The sequence below is a fragment of the Prionailurus bengalensis genome, chromosome C1 (genome assembly GCF_016509475.1).
Source record: "Prionailurus bengalensis isolate Pbe53 chromosome C1, Fcat_Pben_1.1_paternal_pri, whole genome shotgun sequence".
In the NCBI taxonomy this organism is placed as follows: Eukaryota; Metazoa; Chordata; class Mammalia; order Carnivora; family Felidae; genus Prionailurus; species Prionailurus bengalensis.
This window is the reverse complement of record NC_057345.1, coordinates 13,732,377-13,754,337: the sequence shown is the minus strand read 5'-3', so window position 1 is coordinate 13,754,337 and position 21,961 is coordinate 13,732,377. Positions and strand designations below refer to the sequence as shown.

Here is a 21,961-nt window from a genome sequence, read left to right as displayed (position 1 = left end):
GCCGGGTCCTGCAGGCCCACTCCACCCTCCCGCCCTCTCTCCCATTAACTCGGTCAAACCAGTAGAGGGAATTGGGAAATGGCTGTGTGGGGCAGGGGTGGGTAAGCCCAGGACACCCCTTCCTTCCTCTTAGTCACTGGATCTTACTTTCAGTACATTTTTCAAGCCTTAGTCACGCCTGAGATGATCGTGCCCTTCCTTAGCACCCAGGAGAACTGAGGCAGGGAGCCATGTGGGCAGGGAGGCTCTGACCTCAGGCTGCGAACCTACTGCCCTCTCTCCTGGGTGCTGGGATTCAAGGAATGAGCCCAATAAATAGGCCAGGCCCAGCCATGCCTTTACGCTACCAGGATTTCTGAACACCTCTTAGCTCTTGGTACAGGACTAGAGGTGGTGCTGGGGCTCAGGCAGGGCAGACTGTGGTTCGAATCCCAGCTCTGCCTCTGTGTGACTTTCGGCAAGTCACTTCACCTCTCTGGACCTCAGTTTCCTTAGCCTAAAACAGGGACAATGAAATAACCTCCCAGGGGGCGCCTCCCAGGGGGCTCATTTGGTTAAGCGCCTGACTCTTGATTTCCGCTCAGGCCGTGATATCGGGGTCCTGAGATCGAGCCCCGCATACAGCTCTGCGCTGAGCATAGAGCCTGCTCGGGATTCTCTCTCTCCCCCTCTCTTGTCTCTAAAAAATAAATAAATAAAATTAATTAATAAAAAAAAAAAAGAGGGGCGTCTGTCGAACTCTTGATTTCGGCTCAGGTTGTGATCTCTCGGTTTGTGGGTTCGAGCCCCGTGTTGGGCTCCGTGCTGATGTTGCAAAGTCTGCTTGGGATTCTCTCTCTCTCTCTTTCTCTCTCTCTCCCTCTCTGCCCCTCCCCTGCTCGTGCTCATGCTCTCTCTCTCAAAGATAAATAAACTTAAGCAAATTTTTTTTTAGAGAAGAAAGAACCTCCCACATAAGGACTGACTGCTATAATGCCCATAAAGTATGCAGCAGGCTTGCAATAAACATTCCTTCCGTCCTTTGCAGACGTATAAGGAAACCAGGGAAGCACAGGCCCTGCCCTCAAGGGGTTGCCAGTGGAACTGGGGCAGAGCAACGCCCTTGGGACAATTAGCTACTCGAATGGAGCTGAATAACACCACAAGACTCTGGAAACTGTAATTTACACCCCAGACTTCTGTGACTCCTCTAGGTCATTGCTAACTACGCTCCGGTCACACAGGACTTCGGGACAGCTGCTTGGACACGCCAAGTCTCACTGCAGGGCCCTTGGACAGGTGATTCTCTCCACCTGCTACCCTCTCCTCCTTGCCACCTTCCCTGCCTCCACCCCACTGGGGTCACCAGAACTGCCCTCAGAGTTTAGGTGGAGAGGCCCAATCCAGTCTTGGCAACGCCCCGGGGAGACCCTAATTATTCCAAAGGATTATCAGGAAAGTCTCCAGGCAAGATTAACTTTAATTCACTTTAGTTAAAAAAAATTTTTTTTAATGTTTATTTATTTTTGAGAGAGAGAGAGGCAGAGTGCAAGAAGGGGAGGGGCAGGGGGGGTGACACAGAATCTGAAACAGGCTCCAGCCTCTGAGCTGTCTGCACAGAGCCCGACACGGGGCTCGAACTCACAGACCGTGAGATCATGCCCTGAGCCGAAGTCGGACGCTTAACCGACTGAACCACCCAGGTGCCCCATGATCAATTTTAATTCACTTTAAGTAAAAGAGAAATGACAGCTCTCTGGTGCTTTGGTGGGTGGGAAGGGGAGCCAACAGACCTATGTCCCCACCGTCCCCACCGTCCCCACTGTCTGGGCTCCAAGGAGGCACGTCCCCGCCCAGAAGCGGTTGACAGCTCCCTCCCTGCTGTGCCCACAGCACTGGGAACTCTGGCGAAGCTTCATTGCATTGCTTCGCGGTGACTGGGTCACATGCCTTTCTGCCCCACTGGACTGGGCACCGTCTGCATGACCCTCATCTTCCCAGCCACCCTACCCAGAAGGTTACCGGCAGCGTGTGGCACACGGTGTCCAGCCAGATGTGGATATGGCACAGAGCACTGCTCCCGGCCCCCATGTTCTTTGACAGCTCCACTGAGGTGTAATTCACACTCCATAAGCTTCACTCGTTTTAAACACGTGGTTCGGCAAATTTGGGTAAACCTGCATGGTTGTGTGTCCACGACTATGGTATGCATCCAGCACCCCCAACTCCCCCCGTACCTTTTTGCAGATCAACACTGCAAATACTGATAAACACTGATGTGATTTCTGTCACTGTGGTTTTGCTTTTCCTAGAATTTCACATAAATGAAACCAGACTGTATGTGATCTTTGATGCCTGGCTTTCTTTGCTTAGTATAATGTTTTGGAGTTTCCCCCGCTTTGTAGCTTGTATTCATAGTTTGTTCCTCTTCGTTGCTGAGTAGTATTCCATCGTAGGGATGCACCGCATTTTGTTCAACATTCTCCTGTTAAAGGACATTCGGGTTGGATCAATTTGTTTTGGATATTATGACTAATATGGCTGTGATCATTAGCATACAAATCTTTTCGCGGATATAGATGTTCTGAATTCGCTTAGGTAGATATTTAGGACTAGAATCACTAGATCATAAGGTAAAGTGCTTTTAAAGAAACCTGTCAAGGGGCGTCTGGCTGGCTCAGTTGGAGGGGTGTGTGACTCTTGATCTCAGGGTTACGAGTTCGAGCCCCACGTTGGGTATGGAGATACTCAAAACCTAAAAAAAAAAAAGAAAGAAAGAAAGAAAAAATATATAAAAAAGAAGCCCATCAAGCTGTTTTTCAAAGCGGCTGTACCAACGGGCATTCTCATCAGAAATGCACAGGGTATCAGTTTCTTTACTTCCTCACCCACACTCGGTATAGTCAGGTGTAGTGTTTGGTTTTTCGTTTTAGCCATTCTGGTGGGTGCACAGTGGCACAATGTTGAATGGAAATGGTGAAGCAGACATCCTTGCCCTGTTCCTGATTTTAGGTGGCAAGCATTCGGCCTCTCACCATTAAATCTGATATGGGCTGGGGGGGTTTTGCCAGATGCTCTATTAGGTTGAGGAAGCCCCCTTCTGTTCCTAGTTGGCTGAGAGATTTTATTGAGAATAAATGTCGCACTTTGTCAAATGCTTTTCCTGCATCTGTTGAGATGATTGTCTGCTTTTTATCCTTTATTGGATAACATGGTGTAATACATGAATTGATTATGGGGTGTTATGTTAACCTTGCATTGATGGGATGAACTTCACTTGGGTCTGATGTATTATCATCCTTTGTATACATTGCTGCATTTGATTTGTTGATACTTGTCAAAGGTTTTTGTATCCATATTCATGGGGAGATATTGATGTGGTTTTTTCTTCTTTTGATTTCTTCATCTGCCTTTGCTATTAGGATAATAGTATCTTCATTACATGAATTGGGAAATGTTTCTTCCTGTATTTTCTGTTTCTGTAGAATTGATAGTATTTACTCCTGAATATTGGGTGGGATTCACCAGTGAAGGCATCTGGACCTGGTCTTTCCTTTGGGGGAAGACTTTAAACTACCAATTCAATTTCATTGGTTGGTATTGATATTGGCAGTTGGAAACTCCTTTCTCTTTCATGTTGATCAGTCTAGCTAAAGGTTTATCCGTTTTACTGATTTTTTTTTTTTTTTACTGTGAATGAACTTTTAGTTTCATTGTTTTTCTTATGTCTTTCTCTTGTATTTTCTCTGCTTGTCTCTTTGTTCCCTCGTATCTTGTACTTCTTGTCTTAAAGCCTATTTTGTCTGTTATTGATATGGTCAGTCCAGCCCTCTCATGCTTCTGTTTGCATGGGACATCCTTTCCCATCATTTTACTTTCTTGTGCACAGCATATAGTTGGATCTTGCTTTTTAATCCAGTCTAAAGAATCTCTGCCTTTTATCTGGCAGGTTTAACCCATTCATAATTAATGTATTACTGACCTGGCTAGAGTTGGTCTGCAATTTTGCTGTTTGTTTTCTACTTGTCTCATCTCTTAGTTGTTTCTCCTATACTTCCTTCATTTGTGTTAAAGAATTCTTTTTTAACATATGATTTTAGTTCTCTCTTTCTTTTTTTGATAGTTTGTGGGGTTTTGGTGATTTTGGGCATTGCAATATGCATCCTTATCACAATCTAATTCAAATTAATAATGACTAACTTCCACCAACCTTGCACTAGCATATTTGCATCCATCTTCTGTTGAGCTACTGTTTTCATATATTACCTGTATATTTGTTATAAACCCAATGTGATATTTTTTGCCTTAAACAGCCATGTATCATTTAGTGAAATTAAGAAAACAAAAGAAAAAAACATGCCACATAATCACCAATTTCAGTGGTCTTCATTCAAACCTGTGGATCTTGATCAGGTTTTGATCAAGGTTTTAAACTTTTGTTTAAAGTTTTTACTCAGTTTTCCTTTATTTTTTATTGTAATGCAGATCTGCCAGAAACACACTTGCCCAGTCTTTATTTAGCCAGAAGTGTCTTCACCTCACTCTAAGTTTGAAGGGTAGTTTTGCCATATAGAAAATTCTTTGTTGACAATTTTTTTTCCCTTCATCACTTTGAATATGCTATTGCAATGTCTTCTGGTGTCTATTATTTCTGGCGAGAACCCAGTTACGTTTCATATTATTAATCCTTTATATGTGATGCATCATTTTTGTCTTGCTGCTTTCAAGATTTTGTCTTTGTCTTTCAGTGATTGGACTACGATGTGTCTAGGTTGGGCTCTCTTGGTGTTTAGCTTTCTTGTTGAGTTTCGTGGATCTGTTAGTCAATGGTTTTCACTAAATTTGGGAAGGTTTTGGCCATTATATGTCAAATGTCTCTCTGCCCACTTCTGTCATCTGTCTCCTTCTTGGGCTATAATGAAACATATGTTGGGATGGGTGACACCAACTTGCAGATTTCTGAGATTCTGTTGATTTTTCCTCCATCTTTTGTCTCTGTGGCTTTCCGTCTGGATAATTTCTACTGATTTATCTTCAAGTTCATTCTTTCTTCTATTATCTCGCATCGACTATTAGGCAATTAAGTTACCTGGACTCCATCTGCAAACGATCTCTCCCATAGTGTGGAGCTGCTAATGTTTCTGCTAAAATAATATATATATTTTTATTTTTTCTATTTTCAATTGGCTCCCTTGGGTTCTCTCCCGTGTTTGAATAGCTCAAGGTCAGCCACAGATTGAACAAAGGTTATGCTCTGACATCTCAAGCCAATGAGGATTTAAACCCTTTGCCATCTGAGCTCTGGGTGAGTTGAGGAGCTCATTCAAAGGTTCTAGTTTCAGGTAAGCTAAGAAGAAGAGGGAGAAAGTGTTCAAGTGTCCTCAGGCTTTCAATTTCCTCTGAGTTCTTTGGGTTCTTCACACTTATGCTTAGTTTAGCATTCAGCCCAAGACGTGTGAAGAATTTGTTGTCTTTGCCCTCCTATGGTGTATTAGTCAGGCTTGTCCAGAGAAATAGAACAACAGGATATATAGATATGGATAAATAAGGGAGGACTTATTATGAGACTTGGCTCACCAAATTATGGAGGCTAAAAAGCCCACGATCTGCCATCTGCAAGTTGGAGAACAGGAAAGCCAGTGGTGCAATTCAGTCCACATCTGAAGGCCTGAGAACCAGGGGACCTGATGGTATAAGTCTGAGTCCAAAGGCCTGAGAATCAGGGGGCTGATGGTGCAAGTTCTGGTCTGAGTCTGAAGGGCCAAGAACCAGGAACGCCAGTGTCCGAGAGCAGGGGAAGACGGATGTCCCAGTTCAGGCGAAAAGAGCAAATTCTTCCTTCCTCTGCCTTGTTGTACTCAGACTCTCAGTAGATTGGATGATGTGAGGACAACAATCTTCTTTACTCAGTCTAACTATTGAAACACTAATCTCTTCTGGAAACACCCTTGCAGACACACCCAGAAATAATGTTTTACTAGCTATCTGGACATCCCTTAGTCTGGTCAAGTTGACGCATAAATTAGCTATCACAAATGGCTCTTTCACTTTCAAAATCTCTCTGTTACATTCGCAGCCCTCCAACCATGTCTACCACCGTTGGCCAAGGAAGCTGTGGGTTCTTGCTGCCCTTTGCTGGGAGAAACCCAAACACCCCCAAGGCAGAAAGGTCACAGTAGCAGTTTTTCTTGAGTAAAGGCTACTCAAGTTGTTACCTGCCTTGGGTCATTTCCAGTGCTTTGTTAGCAAAATAATTTGGTCCAGTTTTATACTTGTTCGTTTTCTATGGAGAAGAACTGTTTAAGGCCTCATACTGACATTACTAGAAATCTTGCTGTTTGCATTTTTTTTCAGGATTTTGTTTTATTGTACAGCGAAACCAAGCTCATCACGAATATTTAGACAATTCACAAGATAACTGTCTCAAATCACTCCTAATCTATTACCAGGAGAGAATTGCTCTTAACATCGTAGATATATTCTTTCATGTATATTTAAGCATGTACATTAACGGTTTTTAAATGGGATAATTTTATGTATACTTTATTATTGTGGTAAAATACACATAAATTTTATCATTTTAACCATTTTAAGTAAACAGTTCTGTGGCATTAAATACACTCACATTGCTGTGCATCCATCACCAGAACTTTTTCATCAGAACTTTTTCTTCTACCCCAACTGAAACTATGTACCCATTAAACAACACTTTTCTCTCTCCCATCCCCTGGCACCCACCATTCTACTTTCTGTCTCTATGAATTTGACTCCTCTAGGGACCTCATGTAAGTGGAATCACACAGGACTTGTCTTTTCGTGACTGGTGTGTTTCACTTAGCACAATGACCCCGAGCTTCATTCGTATTGTAGCAGGTGCTGGAACTTCCTTCATATTTAGGTCTGAATAATATTCCATCATACGTATAAACCACATTTTGTGTATCCATCTTGGACTGTTTCACAATGAGGTTATTTCCACCTTTTCGCTGTTGTGAATAATGCTGTTATGAACATAGGCCTACATACACCTGTTTCAATTCTTTTGGGTATATATCCCAAAGTGGAATTTCTGGATCACATGGTAATTCTGTGTAATTTTTTTTTTTTTTTTTTTTTTTTTGGGAATCACCACACTGTTTTCTGCACCAGCAATGCATTAGGGTTCCCATTTCACCACATCCCCACTGACACTTGCTCTGTTTTGGTTTTTGATGATACCAATCCAAAATGGTCATGCAGTGGTATCTAATCTGGTTTTGAGTGCATTTCCTAAGTGATTAGTGATGTTGAGCATCTTTTCATGAGCTTGTTATCCATCTGTATATCTTCTTTGGAGAAATGTCTGCTCATTTGCCCATTTTATTTTATTTATTCACTTTTTTAAAGCTTATTTATTTTTAAGAGAGCACAAGTGGGGGAGGAGCAGAGAGAAGGGGACAGAAGATCCGAAGCGGGCTTTGCACTGTCAGCACAGAGCCCGATGTGGGGCTGGAACCCTAACCCTAACCCTAACCCTAACCCTGGATCTCACCGTGAGATTATGACCTGAGCTGAAGTTGGATGCTCAACCGACTGAGCCACCCAGATGCCCCTTGTTTTGCCCACTTTAAAATCAGGTGGTTTATTTTTGTGTTGTTGAGTTATAGGAGTTCTTTATATATTCTGGATATTAATCCCTTATCAGCTATATAATTTTCAAATATTTTCTCCCATTGCACATACTGACCTTTCATTCTGTCGATCGTGTCTTTTCATGCACAAAGTTTTTAATTTTGCCAAAGGGTAACTTACCTGTTCTTTTGTTGTTGTGGTTGCTTGTGCCTTTGGTGTCACATCCAAGAAATCATTCCCAAATCCAATGTCGTGAAGGTTTTCCCCTGTGTTTTCTTCTAAGAGTCTTATCATTTTGGTTCTTACATTGAAGTCTTTGATCCATTTTCCAGTTAATTTTTGTATATAGTGTTTAATAAGGGTCCAACTTTATTATTATCACTTTCTGCATGTGGTTGTCCAGTTTTCCCAATACCATTTGCTGAAAAGATTGTGCTTTCCCTGTCTTGGCACTTTTGCTGAAAATTATTTGACCATATAGGTGGCAGTTTATTTCTGGGCTCTCCATTCCATTCCACTGGTCTATACGTCAGTCTTTATGCCAGTATCATATTGATTGTCTTAGCTTGGTAGTAAGTTTTGAAATCAAAGAGTGTGAGACCTCCAATTTTGTACTCTTTTTTTCAAGATTGGCGATTCAGGTCCCTTAAAACTTTGCATGAGTCTTAAAATGGATTTTTATTTTTCTTTTTTTAAAAATTGCGGTAGAGTTGACATAAGACATCATATTAGTTTTTAGGCATATAACGTGATTCAGTATGTGTACATATTGCACAATGACTACCACAGTGAGGCTAGTTAACAGCCAACAGCACACATCGTAAAAAAATTTTTTTCTTGCAAGGAGGACTTGTAAGATCTACTCTTTTAGCAACTTTCAAATATGCAATACATAGGATGGAGTTTTTATTTCTGCAAAAATGTTACTGGGCTTTTGATAAGGATTCCACTGAATGTGTCAATGAGATACCCTGCTTTTAAACTTTTTAAAAAAATTTTTTTTAACGTTTATTTATTTTTGAGGCAGAGAGAGACAGAGCATGAATGGGGGAGGGTTAGAGAGAGGGAGACACAGAATCTGAAACAGGCTCCAGGCTCTGAGCTGTCAGCACAGAGCCCGACGCGGGGCTCGAACTCATGGACCGTGAGATCATGACCTGAGCTGAAGTCGGCCGCTTAACCAACTGAGCCACCCAGGCGCCCCTAAACTATCTTTTTATCATGGGGTGCCTGGATGGCTCAGTCGTTTAAGCGCCCGACTTCAGCTCAGGTCAAGATTTTGTGGTCCATGAGTTCGAGCCCCACGTCGGGCTCTGTGTTGACAGCTCGGAGCCTGGAGCCTGCTTCGGATTCTGTGTCTCCCTCTCTATCTCTGCCCCTCCTCCACTCACGCTCTGTCTCTGAAAAATGAATAAATGTTAAAAAAACTATCTTTTTTCATAAAATATTATGAATATGTGAACAGTATACCATGCAATCTTTAATGTTCATAATTTACTTCAATGATTTCATTTGTCATGGTTGCATAGTCCTCCACGGTATGGATATGTTATAATGTATTTAATCGTACCCTATTGTTCAGTATTTTGGTTATTTCCCGTTTTTGAGATGATGAAGAATGTATGATGACTATCCTTGTAGCATTATCTGTTTACATGTAACCTTTTTCTGGGGGCGGAGAGTCATCCCTGAGTTTTAGTTATAGAGAGAAGCTTGGTGTGAGCAGGAGCTTTAAAAACTGTGTTGTTGTCTCTCCTCCATTTGACAAATGGAAAACCAAAGGCTCCCACAGTGCGAGTGTTTGTGAATGGTCACATGCCGAGCTACAACTGGGTTTGTATCCTCGCTCCACCGCTGATGAGCTAGATGAGTTTAGGTAACTGCCTTAACCTCCCTTCGTGGGGAAAATGACAGTAATGGTGCTCAATTTGTAGGGCAAACGGGGAAGCTCTGAACCCAGCACAAAACAGACATTCAGTAAACACATCTCCTTTTCCGTCTCGGCAAGCCTAGAACTAGAACCCGGGGTCTTTCTTGACCTGGTCTCTTATTTCTGCAATCAGAGGCCTCAGATGCTTTCTGACTCCGTGGTCTCACTTGAAGAGAAGGGAAACACCCTTTCTCCTTTTTCCAGCTAACCAAAGCCCTTACTACTTTAATCAAGTAATTAGTAGTTATACTAATTACATAACATATCTTATGTATTATATTCTATTTATATTGATGTATAATCTGTGTAACATAAAATGATAGTTTATATTATCTGCCAGGCACTGCTCAAATGCTTTAAGAGTGTGCATTCGTTTAGTGCCTCGGAGCTGAGAAAGTGAAATTAGCTGGGACCGAGAAAGGACAGATCTCTGGCCATTTGTCCGTCTGAAATGGCAGATGTGGAGAAGGCCAGCTGCTGAGAAGCGGGAAACAATATTCTCCTGCCGCAGGACGCTCTGCGGCTGTAAAATGTCGTAACAGCTCATGGCTTTCGGTGACTCGTTGAGAAAATGCTAAGATCATAGACTCCCTGAAACTTGGCTGCTTGAAATTTTACCAGCAGGAATTTGGGGGGGGGGGTTGGGGGAGACTGGAAAGTAAGAATGAAACATCCCACCTTTGCCCCGAAGTGTGAGTCACTTTGACATGGAAAACATCCCTCTTTGCAACCCAAGTGCAGGGCTTCAGATAAGGGATTTCTGAACACCCCACATCGGTCTTAACCTTGTCGTTTCCAGGGAGACAGGACTCTGGGTCCACTCAGTCCAGACTTGACGTGGATCCCTCTCAACACGGTCCTGCTTTGCTTTGAGGCAAAAAACACTGCTTCCTTTGAATTGCACACCTCTTCCAAGTTCTAGAGTAACTGTCTTTTCTTTTGTTTGGTTCCTTCAGTGTGGGTTCTCCCTCATTGCATGGGGTTGATAAATCGGGCTTTGTCAGACTACGGCTTGTTCTTGGCCTTGATGGGGCTGGGATGCAACTTCTGAGCCTCAATTCCAAGGCTGTCCTCGAGAAACACGGGATGCATTGCCCAGGGCTTCTCCAACTTGAGGACATGTCGGAATCACCCAGAGAGCTTGGTAGAGCACAGATTGGTGGCCTGCACCTCCCAGAGTTTCTGGTTCAGTGGGTCTGATTCAGTAGGTTGGATTTCTAGCAAATTCCTAGGTGAGGCTGATAACTGTTGATTCCGAGGGACCACAGTTTGGAAACACTGACCTAACCAACCCACATCATCTTCACATAATACAGTGAGGAATAAGTGGTAAGTTCGTGAAGAGCTCGGCTCAGGATTTGGCACAGAGTAAGTACACAATAAATGTAAGCTATTACCGCTCTTTTGAAATGAACCACTCAGACTCCAATGATCCACACAGCCATCTGCTCTTCTAGTCCACTGACAAGTTCACCCTTGTGGTCCTCTGGGAGCTTACCGTCGGGGGACAAATAGGCAAGCATTTAATTGTAACACAAGGCAGAAGGAAATAATCTCCTTGCAAAGGTGTTGAAAACACAAATTCGTGTCTGTTGTATATTATTTCCCCTCACCAGCTGTTTTTGTCACAGATTCCCCACGTCATGATTAGAAAACCTTCCAAACCAGGAACACGACACTGTGTCTATGCTGAGTTGTGTTGAACCATTCTATTGTTGGACGTTTAATTTCCTCCAATTGTTGCTGATATAAAGAACTCTCTTGCCAAGCTCTTTGTATCTACACCATGTTATATCCGCAGATGACTTCTTTAGGCAAAAGGCCTAAAATGGGGAAATGATGGGGTTAAAAGGCGTGAGCTTTCACAAGTCTTCTGGTAGCTGTTGTCAAATTTCTGGCCGTCTTGGAACAGGAGGGTGGCGGGTAGAAGCTTCCAGATGGCAACATCTGTGCCCCTTTCAGCAGATGTCCACGATTCTAAGCACCAGGCAAAGGCGATGGGGGTCCCTGCAACAGATTCAGTATATTTTCACCGCCAACCTTTGCCTTTTACGGCTTCTGGCTGTGACTGAGTGCACGAGTTGACCCAGCCTCTGCCAGCATCTGCCCGCCATTTTATTCCTTGGTTGGAGGCCAGTCTGGGGCCAGTGTCTGCAGTGCTGTAAGGGCTTTATTTAGCTACTTTCCCCCATCCCTAATGGTGCATGAATTGCTCTATGGGTTTCAGTGAAACATGCAGCTAATGGAAGTGAAATCATTTCCTGGTGACCTTTATTTAAATCAGGGCTTGGCTGAAGTTTGAATAAACTGAGGCGGGAAGTGGTGAAGTCTGTGATCAGCTGTCCTTCAAAATAAATCATTCAAAGGGAGTAGCCACCTCCACTGCCGTCAGCAGGGATGAAAGAACCGGCCTTACCTGTGTACACAGAGCACCTGCTGTGGGTACCAGGCGTCCCCTGTTCAGTCCCTGCCCTTACTTCTAAGGACTTGTGCCAGCCCCACGGGAGAAACCTCCCCAGATGCCCACAGCCCACATTGGCCTCTCCACCCCTGAGGGCTGCGCTGGGGGCAGAGTTCTTGGCATACCTTATCTCACTCAATACTCACAGCTACTGGTGACCCATTTCCCAGCCAGGAGAACAGGCTCAGAGCAGAGTGGGAACTTGCCCAAATGACAAAACAGGAGAACTAGGGTTGAAAGTCAAGTCGCCTGTGTCCAGAGGCCGGACTGCCTTATGTCAGCCCCAGAGGGTCAACTGTGGACCACGTGCCTTGCTCAGAGTCTTTCCGCACCGCTGATTGCTTAAGTCATGCTTGGAGCCCTCGCCTGTGCACCTGTGCTGCTTTACTATCATCTCAGAACCAGGATGCCTGACTTGGCTATTCTCTGGGTAGCCCAGGCTAAGCACAGGGCCGGACGTAGCGAGGATGCTCAGAGATGCTTCAGGACATCCACTTTGCTTTCCCTTTTTCTTCCTTCCTCCGTCTCTCCGGCCCTAAAAGGAACGATACTGGGTGACCACACTTGTTTCAAGAAAATATATTGAGGAGGGAGAGAGGTCTTCACCTCTATCTACTCCTGTAGTTCAACGCTTTTTAGAGACAGAGCGATCGCCCTTCTATAAACCCGCCACGATCTTAAAGACGGCAATAAAAATTCTAGATAGTTCAATATCTAATATTCACGAAGTGGATCGAGCAATTTCAGCTCCAGCCTCCCTGTGCTAAATGCCGCCTTGGTTTTCTTGGGAGTCCTCTCTGGGTCGAGATGATAAGCACTAACCGTCAAACAGTGCCCAATATGAAGTCGCTATTCAGCATATTGTTTTTCTGCTTTATTAATAAATAAAATGGTAATATATTTAAAGTGTAAAACGTGATGATTTGATGTAGGTAGGTAGGTTTCCTCCCATCTAGTTAATTAACACATCCATCACTAGGTGTGTGCGTGTGTGTGTATGTTTATTGTGGGAACACTAGTCTCTTAGCAAACCTCAGCTACACAATCTCGTGTTAGCAACTGTACTCCCCATGCTGCGCACTAGATTCTCAGACCTCATTCATCTTAGAGCTCAAAGCATGTGCCCTTTTACCAACCTCTCTCCGTTTGCCTCACCCCCTAGCACCTGGCAACTACTTTTTTAACTGTTTCTCTGAGCTTGACACTGTCTTTTTCAGATTCCACCTGTAAGGGGTACCATGCAGTATTTGTCTTTCTCTGGCCAGTTTCACTCAGCATCATGCCTTCAAGGGCCATCTGAGTTGTCCCAAATGGTGGGATTTCCTTTTTTTTTTTTTTCCATGGTGCGCATTGTACACTGTATCACCTTCTTTTCCACTCTTCTGTCGGCGGACTCGTGGGTGGTTTTCGTATCTCAGCTCCTGTTTGTGATGCTGCAGTGAACGCGGGATTGCAGATACCTCTTTGAGATCCTGATCCTATTTCCTTTGGGCAAATACCCAGAAGTGTGATTGCTGGATCGTATAGTAGCTCCATATTTAATGGTTTGAGAAGCCTCCATCCACTATTTTTCCACAGTGGCCGCACCAGTTTACATTCCCACCGACAGTGTGCGAGGGTTCCTTTTCTCCGTATCCTGGCCAGTGCTTGGTGTCTTCTCGTCTTTGTGATGGTAGCCATTCTGACCGGTGTGAGGTGATCTCTCACTGTGGTTTTGATTTGCATTTCCCCGATGATGAGTGATGCCAAGAACCCTTTCAGGTACCTGCTGGCCATCTCTGTGTCTTCTTCAGGATAATGTCAAGTCAGTTCCTCTGACCATTTTTTAATTGGATTGTTTGGGGATTTTTTTTTCTTTTTTTGCTCTTCAGTTTTGTTTATTTATTTATTTATTTATTTATTTATTTTGAGAGAGAGAGTGTAAATGAGCGAGGGGCAGAGATCAGAGACTGAGGGAGAGAGAGAGGCAGAGAGAATCCAAAGAGGGGGAAAAAGAGAGACAGCGAGAGAAGCGGGGCTTACCCAAACTCATGAACCGCGAGATCATGACCTGAGCCCAAGCCAGATGCTTAACCAACTGAGCCACCCAGGCACCCTGTGTATTTTAGATCTTAACCCTTTGTCAGGTATGCGATTTGCAAACATTTCCTCCTGTTCCATATGTTTGCTTTTCATTTTGTTGGTGGTTTTCTTTGCTGTGCAGAACCTTCTTAATTTGATGTAACTTCACTCTTTATCCTTGTTTTTGTTGCCTTTGCTTTTTTGGTGTCAAATCCCCCCCAAAAATCATTGCCAAGACCCATGTTAAGGAGCTTACCCCCTTATGTTTTCTTCTAAGCAGCATATTCTTTTTCTTTTTTTTTTATGTTTATTTATTTTTAAGAGAGAGAAGAGAGACAGAATGTGAGCAGGAGAGGGGCAGAGAGAGGAGACACAGAATTTGAAGCAGGCTCCAGGCTCTGAGCTGTCAGCACAGAGCCCATCACAGGGCTCGAACCACAAACCATGAGATCTTGACCTGAGGCGAAGTCAGATGCTTAACCAACTGAGCCACCCAGGCGCCCCAGCAGCGTATTCTTTACAAGGCAAATATTGCCAGGTTCTTGAATGTGAATTTTCTTGTGCTCTCAGAATGAAACGAGAGAACCATCACCAGTGTGTGGTCTCTTTGGGGCAGGCGCCCAAGGATCTCTCTGCCCCACCTTAGCCACCACCTGGTGGCCCCTTGCAGGCTGTGCCCTGTGGAAGGCAGGTGCTGAGTTTAGCTGGGATCCGACTGGACTCCCGTGGAAAACCGCTACTCTGTGCACTGGGCTGAAGTTTTTCTATCACAAACTCAAATCATGATAGTGTTCTTTCAAATCACAGAACAATTACAGTAAGGGATAGAACATTTTCAGTTACACGTTTTCTCCCACCTGCTGTGTTTCATTTGCACCACGATCAGGTATATGATGGGTGTCTGATTTAGCCCCCGAATTAAGTTTGACCCGTTGGTATTTCCTACTGTTCTCTGCAAGGCCACTTGAAGACACCCGGGGACTGCTGGCCTGGAATATCAGAGCTGGAAACTGCCCTCAGGGACTGTAGGCTCTGTACTGATGCCCACCTCCCTGCACCTGCAGCCCCATTACGTCCACACTCCCCTCGCCTCTCACCCCTGTACTCAAGGCCCATGGTTCTGCTTCTCTGCAAGGGCTTTGCTCACAGCCTCTCTCTGCCTGCTGTGTCTCCCATCTCCACTCAGTCATTACTCCTCTGGAAGGTCATCCCTGACCTGCGCCTGCCCACCCCAGGCCGGGTCAAACCCCCATCACAGGCTTTCATAGCACCGCATACCAGTGCTAATCATGGCTACATTTTAATGTTTGTTTATGGAATCATTTGATTCATGTCTGTCTTCCCCAGCAGAATGTCACTCTTCCAAAGATAGGGAATGGGGACCATGTGTGTGTGTGTGTGTGTGTGTGTGTATGATTCCTTACCATAACTTCCACTGTGCTGGGCACAGTGCTTGAACATAGTAAGCACTCGATAAATATCTGCTGGTTGAATGCCTGTGTAGTGCTGTATATTTCTTTAGACTCCTTCTGACAGCAGTGACTCCATTTTACAAACGGAGAGACTGAGGCCCAGAGATGTGACTTGCCTTGGCCAGCATCCTGCAGCTGGAAAGGGCCAGAGCTGGGCTTGGAACCCAGGCCTCTGACTCAGTCCGGTGCCCTTTGCACCCCTGCAGGCTTCCAGCTTCCCTCGAGGTCTGGTGGGTTAAACAGAAACAAAAAGTTCAGAGGAGACTTACCAGAAGGCAGCGCGGTTACCAGCAATGACTTCACCTCAGGCAGCGAGAGGCTTTGCACATAGAGCTGAAAGAGAATACCTTTGGCATGAATGAGCTGGGCCGCTGGGCTCTGGCTGACTCACGAGAAGTTTTCGCTTTATAAGGACTTTCTTGGGGTCCCCCTCGGCGTGCCTTTCGCCCTGCCTCCAGGTCTGGGAGAGGGTAGGCAGCGTGAGTGCAGGTTGTAGGGCTCACGGCCCGCAGGCCCGGCTCTGCCAGCTCTGTGTCCGGGGGCCCGCACCTCCTCCTCTGTCTGGAACCCGTCTCTCCTGCCCTGGGTGTGAGCAGGCTCACGTTAATAGCACCCACCCAAGTTTCAGTGGGTCTGGCTGCGAGCTGCTCCTCAGGACGTCTGGCCCCTGCAGACCGCCGCCCCCCCCGCCCCCCCGCCGGAGAAGCTGGGAGTCCAAGTGTACCTCCCGAGTCCTGAGGGCTCAACCCCTCTCCTTTCAGCCCTTTATTTTTGCCATTCTTCTCCTCCTCAGTGTCTTTTGCCCTGGAAGTCACTTAAGGGGTCTGGCCAGTGCTGTCTGTAGGCATGCGGAAATCCATCCCAAGAGCCGTTTCCCAAAGCGCGCCCCCCCCCCGCACCCCCCATTTCTGGGCCCACAGAGCTGCGTTCTCGGCAGAAGGACGGGAAGGACCACTCTTACTGCCCCGTTCACGCCGTCCTCCCTGTGGACAGCACTGCCTGTCCCTGCCTGGGCACCTCCTCCCAGGGCACGCACACCTGTGCCACCGCCCGGGCCCCATCTTCCCGCCTCTTCTTTCAAACGACCCTTCCCCCCGTGCCCCCACCCGAGAGCCACTCAAGCAAACCCATGCCCGTGCACAGCCATTCTTGCCGGCCGGCCCGTCACACAGCCCCCAGCTGTGTTTTCATCTTGGCGGGGTGAGAACAGTGAGGACCCCCAGTCACTTCCACACACCCCTCAGACTTCTCACGGCCTGGAAGGTTGGGTTATCACGCACCCTTTCAGAGATGGAGAAGCTGAGGCTCAGGGAGGTGGAAATCTGCCAAGGTCTCATAGCTGGAGGGACAGGGGTGGCACGGGAATGGGTCTCTTTGGTCCCACTTTCCTGCGGCCATCAACAGGGCATACGGCATTTCCTGTGACCCCAGCCTGCTGCAGCGGTTCACATCTGGGATCAGGTGGGGTGGGACCTACAGTAAGAAGAATGCAGGGAGGTGATCCCTGGGATTCTTAGCACCTGCTATAGCTGTTAGAAATCGTTGCCAGGTTATGTCACACGTTGGTGACCCACTGATCGATGTGTGTTTCTGCTTGGTCTGAATTGGATAACGATTAAGCCGAAGGCTGAGGGTTCGGAAGGGGAAGGGAAGTGTGGATTATGATCCGGGACCATAGACTCTCTCGGTGGGAGTCTGGATGGGTGGGAGCCAGAGCAGTGACTCAGCAAACCCCTGGCAGTCAGTGTCCAATGCCTTAGTTTAGCTGGGCCCGGAGCAGACTGTGGCTTTGACATCAGGCAAACAGAGCTGAATACTACCCCGTTTCTGCGGTTTTCTAGCTGTGGACCTTGGGAGAGTCCCTCCTACCTCTGAGCCTCGTATTCTCGCCTGTGAAAAGAATTGTAAAATCCCCTTCTTTACGAGGAGGTCAAAAAGATTACATGAGATAAACCAGGGAAAGGGTTTTGCATGTAGGGCGTGCTCCATAAATGCGGGCTTTCCATCCCCTCCCACCAGACGGAACATCAGGGTTAATTTTCAACAGCTCTGGGGTTAGATGAACCCTAGATCTGAAGCTCACCGGTCTCGTTTCCTGGTTGTTCAACCTGGAGAAAGGGATTCCCTCCTCCACCCCCCACCCCGGCCAGAGACCCAGCTTCGTCTGTAGTAACAGGAATGAGGACACAGGTACCGAGTGGGGTTTGTAGCAAAGTTCAAATACGATAGCGCATAGTGATAGTGAAACCTAACGTTTAGCAGGCTCTTAGCTAAGTGCCGGGAATCTGCATTTCTAACAAGCTCTTGGTGGTACTGATGCTTCTGATCCGGAGACCACACTAGACTTTGAGTAGTGAGGGGAGGGATGAAGGTCAGTGGGATTGTAGGGGATGGAGGGGGTAGAGCAGGGGCACCTGCTCAAAAGTGGGCTGTTGCCTTTGGGATGCCACCTGCTTGAGGCAGAGCTAAAGGTTATCTGGCAGTTAATCTATTTAATTATTTGTTCCATCGACAAACATGGCCGTGCTGGGGGTTGGGGGATCATTTCCTGTCCCCTCGGAGCTCAGGCTGCCATGACTTCCGGGACGGGACCCTGACCCAGCCTAGGGGTCAGGTATGCTGACTGCACGTGAGGGCCCTCGAGCCGGCGTCCAGGGATGAGGGGGAATCAGCCGGGTGGAGCAGGCCGAGGGCAGTGTCCAGGCAGGTGTGCTTGGCAAACGAGAGTCACATGGACACGCACTAAAGACACAGTCCGTCGCCAGGGTCGCGATTTTACAGCCCCATGCGGAGGAGAGAGCCCAGGCTTGGGAGGCAGGGAAAGTTGGAGTCACAGCTCTGCCATCAACATGCCGGTTTACCTACACGCTGTGTGACCTCAGCGAGGGACGGCCCTCTCTGGGCCTCAGCTTCCCCTTCTGCAAGGTGGAGGCGACACGTCCTGTCTTGAGTGCTTCGGGCAAGCGGAAGGTCCGAAGGGCTGTGTGTGGTCTGGCGTCCGGCAGCTGGCTGACCACTGTGAAGTCCTTTCCCAGGAAACACGGAAATCCAGTGTCCAAGCGTCGGGGTCCTGGTCTCCCCGTGGCCTTCACCGCAGGGAAGCCTCTTGCCCTGCGGTGTTCCACACGCCTCCCCCTTGCCCCCAACCAGGCTTTCCAGGCAAGGCTGGGCAGCCTGCCAGGGTCCCAGGGAGACTGGTTTTGTCAGAGCCTCAGACCTTAACCCCTGCACTGTCCGACAAGAAACCAGAGACCCGGCTGAGATAAGAAGGCAGTTATCATGGTAAACAGACTGCTCCTGGGAGGAAGAGAAGAATAGAACAGCCTGTCTTCCCTTGGCAAGACACCCATGGGCTTGGCTGCCGGGCCCCGGGCCGACCTGACTTCACAGCTGCCCCTCTGTGCCCACCCTCCTCCTGCCCCCTCCCCGCCCCCTTCCCTCCTTGCTCGCTTAGCTGTTTATTTCTCCCTCTCAGGCTTATCCATTTACCAGGTGGTCCAAAAGGGCATGGGAATTGGCACCGTATCTGGGCCTGGGTCTCTGGGATCCAGTCCTTCAGGTGACCGGCCGTCCCGGTTTGGCTGGGACGGAGGGGTCCCCGAGACAAGGACTGTCAGTTGTAAAACAGGGACTGCTCCAGGAAAATTGGGACAGGTTGGTTCCTCTGTTTGCCTCTCCGAGCCTCAATGTGCTCATCTGTAAAACAGGGATAATCGTCAATGTTGGATTGAATGGGGTAATACAAGGAAACATCTAGTGCACGGTGACTCATCCGTGTGGCTTCAGGTGTTTATTTCTTTGCCTGGGGGAAATCACAGGACTCTGACCTTGAATTTCTTATCTCCCTTATTCCTACAACCTTTTGAAACCAATGCAGAAGCAGGTTTGGGGTAGTGTCTGCATTAAATCATTAAACTTGCCTGCTGTGCCTGTGCCCCAGAATGCCTTCTGACGGACAAGTCTAAAGCAGTGAACGGAGGCAGGTTGGGAAAGAGACACAGACCGGAAACCAGGAAGCTAGGCCCACTCTCCACTCTGCCACTAGCTTGCTGGGTGACCTGGGGCGGTCGCTTTGCACTCTGGGTCTGTTTATCCACCTACAAAATGGAGGGTTGGATGGCCTGGACTCTTAATCTACCTTCCAGCTCTAACCCTCGGTGATCTCACGGTTCAGATCTCATTACCCTGAACGCTGTTAGGAAGGAACTACTGAGGACAGCAAAGATGGGTTGGTGCCAGGAAAAGGGTGAAGAGGAAGGAGCCAGCATCTGGAACACGAACTGAAGTTTGGAAAATGACAAGAGCATCTTACAGATAGAGCAGGTGGTTGACGTCTGCAAAGCCAGCGGGGCACTGTCTCATGATGCCTTTGGTTTGTTTCCTCATATTCCTTTGTTTACCCGTTCAGTCCTTTGTTCCTTCCTTCTTCCCTCTGTTCATTCTTTTACTAAGTGGTTCACATAGTGATTGATAAGGGGGCATAGCTCGGGGGCAGAGCATTTGACCGCACGTAGTGATTGAGGGCATGGAATCTTTTTGAGTTTATTTATTTTGAGAGCAAGCGAGCAGGGGAGGGGCTGAGAGAGAGGAAGAGAGAGAGAGAATCCCAAGCAGGCTCCGCCCTGTCAGTGCAGAGCCCGATGCAGGGCTCGAACCCACGAACCACGAGATCATGACCTGAGCCAAAGTCATGAGTCAGAGCTTAACTGACTGAACCACGCAGGCACCCCGATTACGTGGATTCTGAAGCTGATCTGCTTGGGTTCAAACCCTGGCTCTGCCACTTACCAGTTATGTGTCCTCGGCAAGTGACATGACTTCTCTGTGCCTCTCTTTCTTCATCTGTGAAATGGAGACAACAGAAATACCTGCCTTGTGGGGTGGTTTTTGCGTTCAATGTGTTCATGTGTGTAAAGTTCTTAAACCAGTGCCCGGCCGTTTCGAGGTGCAGTATTCATGTTTGCTGTTATTGTTTATTTATTCCCTCGCCGATTGCTAAGAGACAACTCTATGGCAGGCCCGGGGCTGGGTGGCCACCAGGGATTCGGATCTGAAGGACGATCTCCAACCTTGCGGAGGTCACAGATGCATAAACGGGCAATTGCAGTCATGTGGTCAGTGTTGTGCAGGTAAGCTCAGGGTGCTATGGGAACAGAGAGGAGGGGCACCCAGCCTGGGTGGGGGTGTGCGTCCAGGAAGGCTTTCTGACAGAGGTGTCACTTGATCTGGGTGTAGAGGCACAGGTATGCACATATCAGCCGGGAAGTGAAGGGGGCGGGGTGCCTGGACACTCTGGCAGAGGCAACAGCTAGTGAATCGGCTTGGAGGGAGAACATGGGTGCCCGGGGAACACACAGGGTTTGGTATGGCTTGCTGGGGGGTGGGGGAGGTGGTAGATGAAGCTGGAGGGGGAAGCAAAGATTTCACTATGCTGAAGATTCCAGGACCGCTAACGAGCTAATATTTCATCAGTTAGGCTGCTATCCCCACCTTCTAGGATCACGCCTGAAATAAAGAGAACAAAATCTCCATTACATGGACATTTATTTATAAATAAATTATACACATGTACTCCCATGCAAATACACCGTGTGCATTCTAAGACACACACTAATAGAAAAACTTCATTGGATTGCTTGCTTTTTCCTTCTCTTGAATTGCATGAGTTCCTTAGATATTTTGGATACGAATCCCTTAACAAATATATGATTTGCAAATATTTTCTCTCATTCTGCAGGTTGCCTTGTCATTGCGTTGATGGTTTGTCTCCATCGCTGGGCAGAAGCTTTTTAGTTTGACGGAGGCCCACTTGCTTAGTTTTGCTTTGGTTGCCTCTGCTTTTGGCATCAGATCCAAAAATAGCATCGCCGAGAGGGATATGAAGGAGCTCGCCGCCTGTTTTTTCTTCTAGGAGATTCATGGTTTCAGGTCTTATGTTCCAAGTTTTTCATCATTTTTCTGCATGTGGCCGTCCAGTTTTCCCAACAGGAAAACAAAGCACGAGATAAAGAATGCATTATAAAATAGAAATTCTGGTACCTTTGCTCCCTCAAACTGATGGCTCTTCTCGTGCATTTCCTGGAAGGCATCTTTCCTTCTCTTGCCAGCTTGCCGTTCACTACTGTGGGTTGCATCAAAGGAGGGCGAGTGGAAGACAGTGGATATTTACCTTTAAAAGACATCATGACATTTATACATGCTGGTGTCCCGGCAGTCATTGAAATGAAGAATAGTTACATGTTATTTAATTCTTTTAATGTTTATTTATTTGGGGGGGAGGGGCAGAGAGATGGAGACACAGAATCTGAAGCAGACTCCAGTCTCTGAGCTGTCAGCACAGAGCCGGACGCGGGGCTCGAACCCATAAACTGTGAGATCATGAGTTGAGCCGAAGTCAGATGCTCAACCGACTGAGCCGCCCAGGCGCCCCAAAAGTTTATTGATTTT

The 21,961-nt window shown here is 46.9% G+C and overlaps 1 long non-coding RNA gene across 1 annotated transcript; it reads left to right on the top strand.

Annotated features, from left to right (window-relative positions):
* Window positions 1-20,196: 20,196 nt before the first annotated feature.
* On the top strand, window positions 20,197-21,757 carry LOC122479551. Its single transcript, XR_006296358.1, has 2 exons — window positions 20,197-20,643; window positions 21,252-21,757. It is a non-coding gene; the product is annotated as an uncharacterized LOC122479551 (long non-coding RNA).
* The last annotated feature ends 204 nt before the right edge of the window (window positions 21,758-21,961 follow it).